At 36.0% G+C, this 9,918-nt stretch overlaps 1 long non-coding RNA gene across 1 annotated transcript in view; it reads left to right on the top strand.

Moving 5' to 3' along the window:
• The first annotated feature begins 909 nt into the window (after nucleotides 1–909).
• Nucleotides 910–9,918, top strand: part of LOC138124588 (uncharacterized) — a 211,906-nt gene continuing 202,897 nt past the window's right edge. The window contains exon 1 of the long non-coding RNA XR_011157211.1: nucleotides 910–1,393. This is a non-coding gene — a long non-coding RNA (uncharacterized lncRNA). The remainder of the gene's footprint in view (nucleotides 1,394–9,918) is intronic.

Genomic DNA, 9,918 nt, shown 5'->3' with positions numbered 1-9,918 from the left:
TTACAAGATTCTTATGAATCCTAAAATTGTTTTCATGTGATAGATTGCTCAATGAAAATATGTAAAAACCAAAATTCTGATAAAATCCCTGTAAGGATTCAACCGTAATTGCTGGACAGTAAAGAACATACATGTCCACACTACTCGTATACATACTCGTAAATTCTCATTAGGTACTTAGCTGACCTGCTAGATTTCACGTTTCCAAAAACGCCAGAATTTCGTAGATCATTTAACGTGAAAGATATTATTTTTAATAATGTTAATTGGCTTCGTATTCACAAATTACTTCCGACAAACTCCAGAGAATTTTTCTTTTATTAATTGCGTTATGAAAGAATAAAAAGCCACCATCGCTGGCTTGTACTGCTTCAAATTAGGTTATATTGCGAAACCACGAGAGGACATAATTGCAGGACGTTCCGATTTAATTAAAAAATTTCGATCAGTCACAAAGGTACAGAAAACATTCGAAACTGCAATTTGGATTTTGCATTCTATTTAGTCAAAGTGTACTGTAAATATTTACGCAAATTGATACGCTTATCGAACAAAAATCTCTCGATCGATGTTATACTGGAAACTACGAGTGCATACAAGTACTTACCTATTGCGTGTTCATTATAATTCTGGTAAACAAATATTTTAGAAATTAGATAACAGCATTATCCTTTGGATCAATTAATACACTGTCAGTACTGTCACCTGTTTGTGCACTCTACCGGAGTTAGGAAAAATGAATTGCCGTAAACGTTATACGTGATAAGATTAATATACAATTTCTTTCTAAAGTGTGGTCGCTGAACAGATGGAGTAATAAAACCGCTCCCTAGTGGCCGCGTATTTTAAACAGCAGCTTCTAATTGGCTTATTCAAAACGCGCGCATATTTTTGAAAGCCTGATGTATAAGGCATTCACGATGTTTTTGGGACCGAGTTGGCTATGATTTTTTCTTTTCATGTTGGACTAACTGATTCAGTGATGCAACGGATGCAACTTTTTTTTCTGTCAGTGTCTGTTCGACATTTTCTTGCCACCGTATTGCCAGATTTATTATTATAATATTCCTAAGAAAGTAAATGATGTATTAAGTGTGTAAAAATGATTAATTTTGGCCAAAGGAAAAGTGAAAATTGCCAAAATAATTTTGTTACGACAAAAAATTTCCATTAAACGATGTTACTTCCGATTTAAAAAGAATAGACCAGATTTAAGAGATCCGGCAACAATGTACCTATTCAGATAATATAACCTTAATTTGAAAACAACCTAACCTAACACAAAAAGTGTCAATTTCCTTTAGGGAATATAGTTATCACCGAGGTACTGCCAACAAAATCACTAGATGGTCATAGCCAACTCGGTCCCAAAAAGATCGTGAATGCCTAATAGGTACATCCACAAAAATTACTTGACGGCATCTCATTAATTTTAACCTCGCTTCGGCAGTTTGACCACGTGTTCATGTTTGGAGAAGATGTGCACGTCAATGAATTCAACATTTTTCTCAACTTATCAACAATATCATATTCTTATGAGAATATAATGGCAAAGAACCTGCACCATCGTGAAACAGGCTTCGTTCTGCGCAACTAACGCCACATCCCTTTTTTTATTACTCCATCTGTTCAGCGACCACACTTATTATTAGGTACTGTTACGTTATAAATTACGCTCCCGAAACTGGGCAACCCTGTTACCGGTTACAAATCCGGAATGTTCAGGGGTATAACGAACAAGTCGTGGCTTCGACTCGGTTCACAATGCGAACCACGAGAAACGCCGACTGAAGCTGAAAAATTTGTGAGAACAGCCCGGAGTACGGGAAATGATACACAATCTTCCAACTAATCATTTATTCAGATGTCAACAATGAAAATAATGATATAAATGAAAAAGAAAACAACGAAGCCTGACTAGCCCTATGGCGTATATAAAATTGAATAACCCTAACTCCTCGGAGGGTCCTCCGGGTCCCAGATATTCAACGAACGAGTACCGGCGAAACAGTAAAAAAATCCCTTCTTTAGCGAAGGAGGAAGGCCGACTGGTCCTACGTAACGTCGCTATTCGGCTACGCCGCCCGCATAAGCGGGGAGGTCCTCCAAGTCTTCCTTCGCTCCAAAAAAAAAAAATTGAAGTTAAGATGTTTTTCTCCGGTACGGACCGGTGAAGAACCACGCGCAAAAAAAAAATGTTCGGTGAGCGCGATACACAATTCCTGGCGAGGTCACTCACGGATTGATAATCGTTCGTGAATATAAAAACCCGACGGACTTGATAAGGAAATTTTTTCTTAAGTTAGTACGATTAATGAAATGACGCGCCTTATGACAAAACTGCAACTTTAACAGTGGAACAAATTATAAATCCTAAACGCGATATACAAATTGAAGGAATTTGATAGAACTTTTCACCCGTCGAAATAATGAATGACAATGGAAATTTGACTATAGTTAAATACAAACGCTCAATTAGTTCGACGGAGTGACAAAATACAACCGAAAACTTTGAGAAGCTACGGCCTGTAAAAATTGGGGTGTCACCACTGCTCCGGACTTGCTGGTGGGTAGATCCGGCACCTTCCGGTGAGTCCGGGGACGACCTGGACAGACAGGACTCGACGAGATCCTGATCCGCAAAAGCGTTCGGTCTGGAACCTTCCGTAGTGAAGTCCGTGATCCGCTTGGCGATGTGGGCGGTGGTACTTAGACGAATCGTCTCCAACGGCCCTCGTGAACTCCACTACGTCGTCTCGTCGGCCCTGCAAATTCACTCGATCACTGTCCCCTTGACTCTCCCCAGGCACTGACAACACTCCCGGCAAAAGGTCGTGAAAAATCCCCGTTCTGTCTCTGGTTCCCCCGATTTATAGCTTCCACCCCCTCTGTGCGCAGATTTTTCGGCGGAAGTCCGAGTACGTTTCCGTCGCGATGAATTCTAGAACATTCTAGAAAAATCGCGAAGATTTACAATCGCGCGGCGATTTAAATCGTAACAGTACCTACAGGTGTCCCAAAAATAGCGTACTAACTACTTACTACCGTATCCAGGATGTTTAAATGTACACGAAAAAAATATGGAAAAAATTTTTCAGACAAAAAAATAAATTATTATTATTTTTATTATTAACGGTAATACAATGTAAACAAAGATGTACTCGTACATCATTACCTTGCAATGTTACCGTAGTGGATTTAAAATATTTTTTTCGATTTCCAAAGCTTCTAAATTCACTATTGTGCAGGATTAGATATTGGTAGTGAGTAATCCTGTACTTTGTGATAATATGTACGATTAGAGGTAGCTGTCATGACAATTTAATACATATATTTCAAAATAATTTTCCTGTTAAGTGCCACTTTCAAGGACCGCCCAATCAGTAAATAAGTCCAATAGAATTTTTTAAACATTTTTCTGACGTTTACGGTAGTCTCTTCTACACCGTAGTACACCGTTAGTCCGCTATTTTTGGGACACCCTGTATGTACCTACCTATTACACATTCTTGCAGGAAGCTTTATCATAATCCACATGGAATGATCATTGGACAAGAAAAAGAACATTATTGTTTCTGTGAAAAAAGGGGCATGGGTCACTTGCGCGCCGCGGTCAGAAAAATCTACGAGTGGGCTTAATCCCGCAGGACAGTTGCGCGCCAAGTAGTAATAGGGTTTTGGTCAGTAGCGCGTGGCGGTCAGTTTACCTCCGAATCACACCTAGGTAACAGGGAAATATATTATTTCTTGCTATATTTGTAACAAACACTTTTTCCTACAATCTATGTAGAAAGTAGGTCTTTGCGCAACGACAACGACAACGACAACGCAAAGTTGACGTTTTCCGAGGACTGTCACTTTGTCGCTCACGCGCGAAAAAATGTACAAAACGCTGGCTCTTCGATTTTTTTGTTAAAATCTGATGTCCAGTGATTATTGTAACTAGTGACAACGAATAAACAGAAAGAATTGTTGTGTCAGTCTGTGTCGGTATTCTTTGTGTTTTTACAAAAAACATTGCTCAAAAGACTGTAGAACGAAGGGAGGAAGCGTTTTCGTGTACACCTCCCGAAATTGTAAGTGCAGCAAAAGAACCAGAATGCACACTTCCAGAGCATGGATTACTTTTCAAAAACCGTAATTATTGTACTTTTAATATCAATATTGTGAATAATTAGTTTCTGATTTTAAGAAGGTATTACATTGATTTGGTCCAAATAAAATAATATGTAGTAGTCATAGTTGCGATTGTAGGAAAAATCTTGTGTGTGTTGCGAGCGCAAATGTACATTGTCGATTTCGAGAAATTTCTCAATCGACAATGTATCACTTTGCGCTCTTAATACACAAATAGCTATTTAATAAATCAAATCGGTCGATAGCATTATTCTTACATGTAGAACTTAATTAAATTGGTTACATATTTGTAACGCTTCCTATATTCCGAATTTGTGCACGAAATGAGCAAATCAGTGCTATTCATTTGAATATAAGGATGTGGTTGTACCTCCTTCAATACGTGTATAAATTTAAAAGTATGTACCTGGATGTGGAACGTAAAAACTTTATTTATTGTATTTATCCAGCCCTTGAAGATTATCTCAAATTTCATAATGCCACAAAAAAACCCGGCTTTACCTACAGATTTTACAAGCAAGATGAAAAGAAACATGTGCAATGCAAAGGGCAATAAGTATTCCTACCTGTTTAGCGGTATAGGTGTATTTTATTATCTTAATCCCTCATTTGCGCCCAAGTGTCCTGTACCTTTTGGGGCCATCAAATTTCTAGCAAAGGGTAAACTGACCGCGGCGCGCTACTGACCAACAGCCGAAAATAGTACAGGGTGGAAACTTTAACTGGAATAAAATTCATAACTTGGAAATAGGCGATTTTTGTAAAAAATATCGAAACAGGTCAATTTTTATTTTTCCTTGCCCAGATTTTGACGCATATGGTTTTTGCATATCTGCTCCCGGAAGTGCGCAACCACCCCCAACTTGTTTTTTTCAAGTAAGGGTATATCAAGTGACACCTCGTTTGAAAGGCCAATTTGTAAAGAATACAACGCACTATTTGTTTCTTGAATATTTTCCATCCCTTAGGTTTTGTAACATTCCCGGTGTGATTTGGCTAACTTTATGGTTCATGCCTAATACGTTGCTTAAGGTCCTCAATATTCTTCGGCTTTAGGCATGAAGTTAGGCAAATCACACCGGAAATGTTACTATCGATTTGCAATTTGCCAACAAACAAACGGTGGCCAGTTTGAACATTTTTTGCATTAAATAATGTTAAACTTATAAAATTGGTTTTTATTTTTTAGCACGTAGGTTTTAAAAATATCTAGGAAACAAATACTGCGTTGTATTCCTTGCGAAGTGGTCTTTCAAACTTGACATATCCTTCCATTTGAAAAAAAAAAGTTGGGGGTGGTTGCGCACTTCCGGGAGCAGATATGCAAAAACCATATGCGTCAAAATGTGGGCAAGGAAAAATAAAAATCGACCTGTTTCGGGATTTTTTACAAAAATTGCCTATTTCCAAGTTATGAATTTTATTCCAGTTAAAGTTTCCACCTTGTATATTGTATAACTAATTAATCAATCAATTAATTGTAATTAATTAATTAATTAATTAATTAATTACTTAATTAATTGATCGAATTAAATCGATTATTAAAAATTTGTTTCACACTTTCACAGTCTAGTTAAAGTAAAGGGTGTTTTTTTAAATTTGGCGTCGAAGTAGGCGTTGGAGAGTTGATTGAGATCGCACCACTCGTGTAAAAGCGTAAGATTCAAACAGCTGATCCGTGATTCGTAACCTGTATAGTGCGTTCACAATCGACAGTTCAACGCCTACTTCGACGCCAAATTAAAAAAAAAACATCCGTTATAGCTATGTGGATACTGTTATGAAAACAGAACAAGATATTTTAGAAAAATGTTATCTAAATGGAAACGAAACTCTTGTTCCTAACATCTTCTTGTTTAACTTCTGCTGTTTCATCCAATGCAAGTGGCCGGCCATCGAAAACTGGCAATTTTTACATTTTCTTCAAATGATTCTTGCCGTGATGTAAATTAACTTTTAATGAAGTTCTATACACCTACCTCATATCAAGAAAAGCCAAAATGACATCTTCCGTTACCTCCGTGATTTTTTTTTATTGTTCCGGCCTTGAAACGAAACATACACCTTTTCGTATGCACTTTTAGACTTCATTGATAACAAATTGCCCCTTTTTTCTTATTTCTTCTGGAAAGTTTTGGCACATTTCAACGATGAAGATTGTTTTTTTCCAAATTTGTTGATATTATTACCATAGTACCCACGGCAACCTTGGCATTTTGTGTATTGTGACGCGCCTCGAATAATTTCTGAATTTATTTAAATTTCTGATAAGATGTTAGTGTTAGAAAAAATCTTGAAGACAACGCGTGTTTTATAGTTTAAAAATCTCGGTCTATTAAATTCTCGCTCCCAGTGGTCGCTCTGATTTAAACTACGACCTCGATTTTTAAATCGTCTATAAAACCCTTGTTGTCTTAATAGCTATTATTGCAATTATTATTATTATTATTATTATTATTATTATTGCAATTGGCAAACGTTGACAATGAAGGTGTGAAAACCGGATTCAAAAAAATTCCAGACATCGTAAAAAACTACCCGCCCCAGGATAGATTAGATGAAAGTGAAGTGCTTTGTGCGGAAAAAAAAATCTTTAAAATCAGAGAAGAAAATTGTGGCAAAATAAATTGTTTTACGTGAAAAAAAGGAGCTCGCAAGCAACTCGATCAAGTCCACATATTTTCAAAGACTGGAGGTGAAGAATATTCTCGTTTTGTGAAAATACTAAATGCTGGCAGTTTGTCCGACAGCATCTAATTTCTTTCACAGAGGGATCCCGCAATATTTATGTTCATTCCCTTTACGTCAAAAACAAGGCAAGAGTTTTCTGCAAATATGGTAAAGAAATCTGAATTCCAAGTGCACACTACTATCCAAGAAGAGATCAAGAACATTCTGAACTTAATTCCATTCCAAAAACACAGTTGCTACCCCTTGTGTAGCCGTTGACGACCTTGTTACAAAAGAAAGTTCTTATGTCGACCCACAGCACACTATTTCTTCAAGAAAAGTGTGAAAGTGAAAAAGGAAATCAAATTGTAAATTGTGTTGCGATTCTTCCTTTCATTAAATTTTTTAAAAGATTTACATTGTCCAAAAGAGTAATTTCCAAGTTGTTAATGACCTAGAAATACACGTAGAAGAATATAATCCTGTCAAAAATGAATTCTCTATGATTTAGGGATATTCGTTACTAGGTTGCCATAAATTTGGTTAGGTTGGAGGCTATGTGGTTTCTGGTGACAAACAAAAGATATCGTAACCGTAAGGCAGCCAATTCCTTGTAACACTTGCATATGGCTCTATTTCTCGCTAAGTGATGGATGTTTTTTCGTTTCACAATCAATTTTGGTTTCTGGCGGCATATTTAGTTAGACTTAATCTCTCAATTCATAGTAACCAACCTTAGCATTCAAAATTACTTTTGAAAATTCTAGTTACACACAACATGAAAAACGTTCACATAGGAGAAAATTTTCAAATTCTCACAGTGTCGAACAAAAAAGTAATTTATTTTTTTTATTACCCTAACAACGCTCATACTACAGACATTTTAAAATGTACTATTGCGGGCAAAAAAAGTGGGACATCAAATTTCTGTCAGTTTTGAAAAATTCGATGTAGTTCAAGCTTTATTGTCATTTTTTTTTTGACACTATTGTAGCTGACAGTTTAAAAATGTATTTTATCCTCCTATTTTTCTTTTCCAAATGCCCTCTTCTTTTGATAAAGGTAGATTTTGATTGGGACTTTGCATTAAATAAATATTCACTACGTGCTTACTTACAATCATTCCCTACAACCTACAATACTTAATGACAACGTCAATCAATTCAAAGTAGGGTTAGAATCAGATAAGGGTTATTTCACATTAAAAGTCAAGACAATGACGTTGATGTCCCACTTTTTTTGCCCGCAATAGTACTTTTTTTTTGCCCTAGGATAGGCTTATCCTAACGAGATTTTAAAACCTGAGACGATTAGTAATGGTTCAAAAAAAATGTTTTCATAATAAAATACAAATGCTATAGAAAAAAAATAGAATATTATACACGACGATAATATTTAATTATCTTCTCGAGCGTAATTAGTGTCTTGACGCTAAAAAAGGCTGTCGAAGATAAAATACAATTTTATCGTCTTGTATAATAATTTAATAAATAACTATTAGTCAGCTGTAGTACACCAAAACGAGGGTAAACAAAATTTTTACAACTGCGCCTGTGCGAACAGTCTGTTTTTTAATCAAAGAACCACAACACCGCAATTTACACCTAAAATAGAGCTGACAACATTGTACACTTTTGACCTAGGGTGAAAAATCTTATCATATAGAAAATGAGGTTATTAGAGATATTAAAAGCGCAGCATGTTAATAAAGTTAACAATAACTAATAACAACTGACTTTGAAAGTTTAATAAATGTCTTACTTTGCGAGGCATTTTTAATAACACGTTCAAATTTTAGATGCGAGTTTGCGTACTTTCAAGGACATTAAAAATGACAGGCGTTGGCTGGTATAGCCAACAGATATCATAAAATTTCCTAAATTTAGTAAAATTTTATATTTGCAAACCTAAATCAACAGGTCGTGGTTCTTTGATTAAAAAACAAACTATAGGTACTATGCCGGCCAAAAAATTTTGGCCGTCATTGTCTGTCAATTCAAAAAAAAAATTGTAATCCGTACTTTATTGTCATGATTACCGTCTTGATTATGAACGTTATTTTTTGGGTGGTAAATTGCAAAACTCAAAATTATTTTGTCATTTCTACTACATACAACAATCGTACATACAATCTATGTACGATTGCTCTAATTTTGTTCATTCATGTCGGATTTTTGGAATATCTGAGCTTCAAACAGTTTAAATTGATTGTCAAAATGACAAGAATCGAAAGTAGGGTTACAATTCCTAAAGGTTTATTTACACTTTTCTTGAATGTCAAGAAAGTGACGGCCAAAATTTTGTGGCCGCCATAGCACTACCTCCGAAGCAAGAACTGTGTACAAAATAATGTACAAAATAGTGTTTTGAACGTTATTGTTATAGTTCTCCCAGAGCTGCAGCGATTTTCTGGCAGGGTACCATTGTATAAACGTTAACAACACCGACAATAGGTTTAAACCGCAAGTACAAACCCTAATTGTAAATTCATCCAAGTACTGCCCTGTAAACTGACAGGTATAGAACGAAAATGATGATTGACAGGGGTCTATTTATGTCGCTTATCGGCATCTCAACAGGCGTAATAATTACTATTGCCCTCCCATAAAATCGCTGCAGCTCTGGGAGAACTATAGAAACAGTTATTGTATTCTCAATTTGGTTGTAGGTCGTAAAATTTTATTGCATATTATGAGCGATTAACGGGCACAATGGTTGGGTTTGAAAAGGTTGGGAAGCGGTGCGTGCCGTTTGCCGTACAATGCAAATATATAAAATGTACAATACAACCCTACTTAAAATATTACCCGCTAGTGGTAAACTAGGATTTATAAGCCCTGCAAAGATCTTTAACTTAAAGTACCATAACATTTTACGACCTACAACCAAATTGAAAATACAATACTGTAGCAGGTAGTTCTGCCTACTTTCTCTTGTGAGAGGGGTGAAATCACCCACCCTATTTAAGTCGGAATATAGCGGTAAAAACCAGAGTCTACAGTCTACCACTATCCTTGGTACTTAACACTTGTACATCAGCATACATTTATACAATAAAGTTTTTAAGTATTTATACAAAGACGACCATATCATTTTGTTACGGCTAGTATC

The sequence above is a fragment of the Tenebrio molitor genome, chromosome 2 (genome assembly GCF_963966145.1).
Source record: "Tenebrio molitor chromosome 2, icTenMoli1.1, whole genome shotgun sequence".
Taxonomy (NCBI): Eukaryota; Metazoa; Arthropoda; class Insecta; order Coleoptera; family Tenebrionidae; genus Tenebrio; species Tenebrio molitor.
This window is presented reverse-complemented; position numbering and strand designations above follow the sequence as displayed.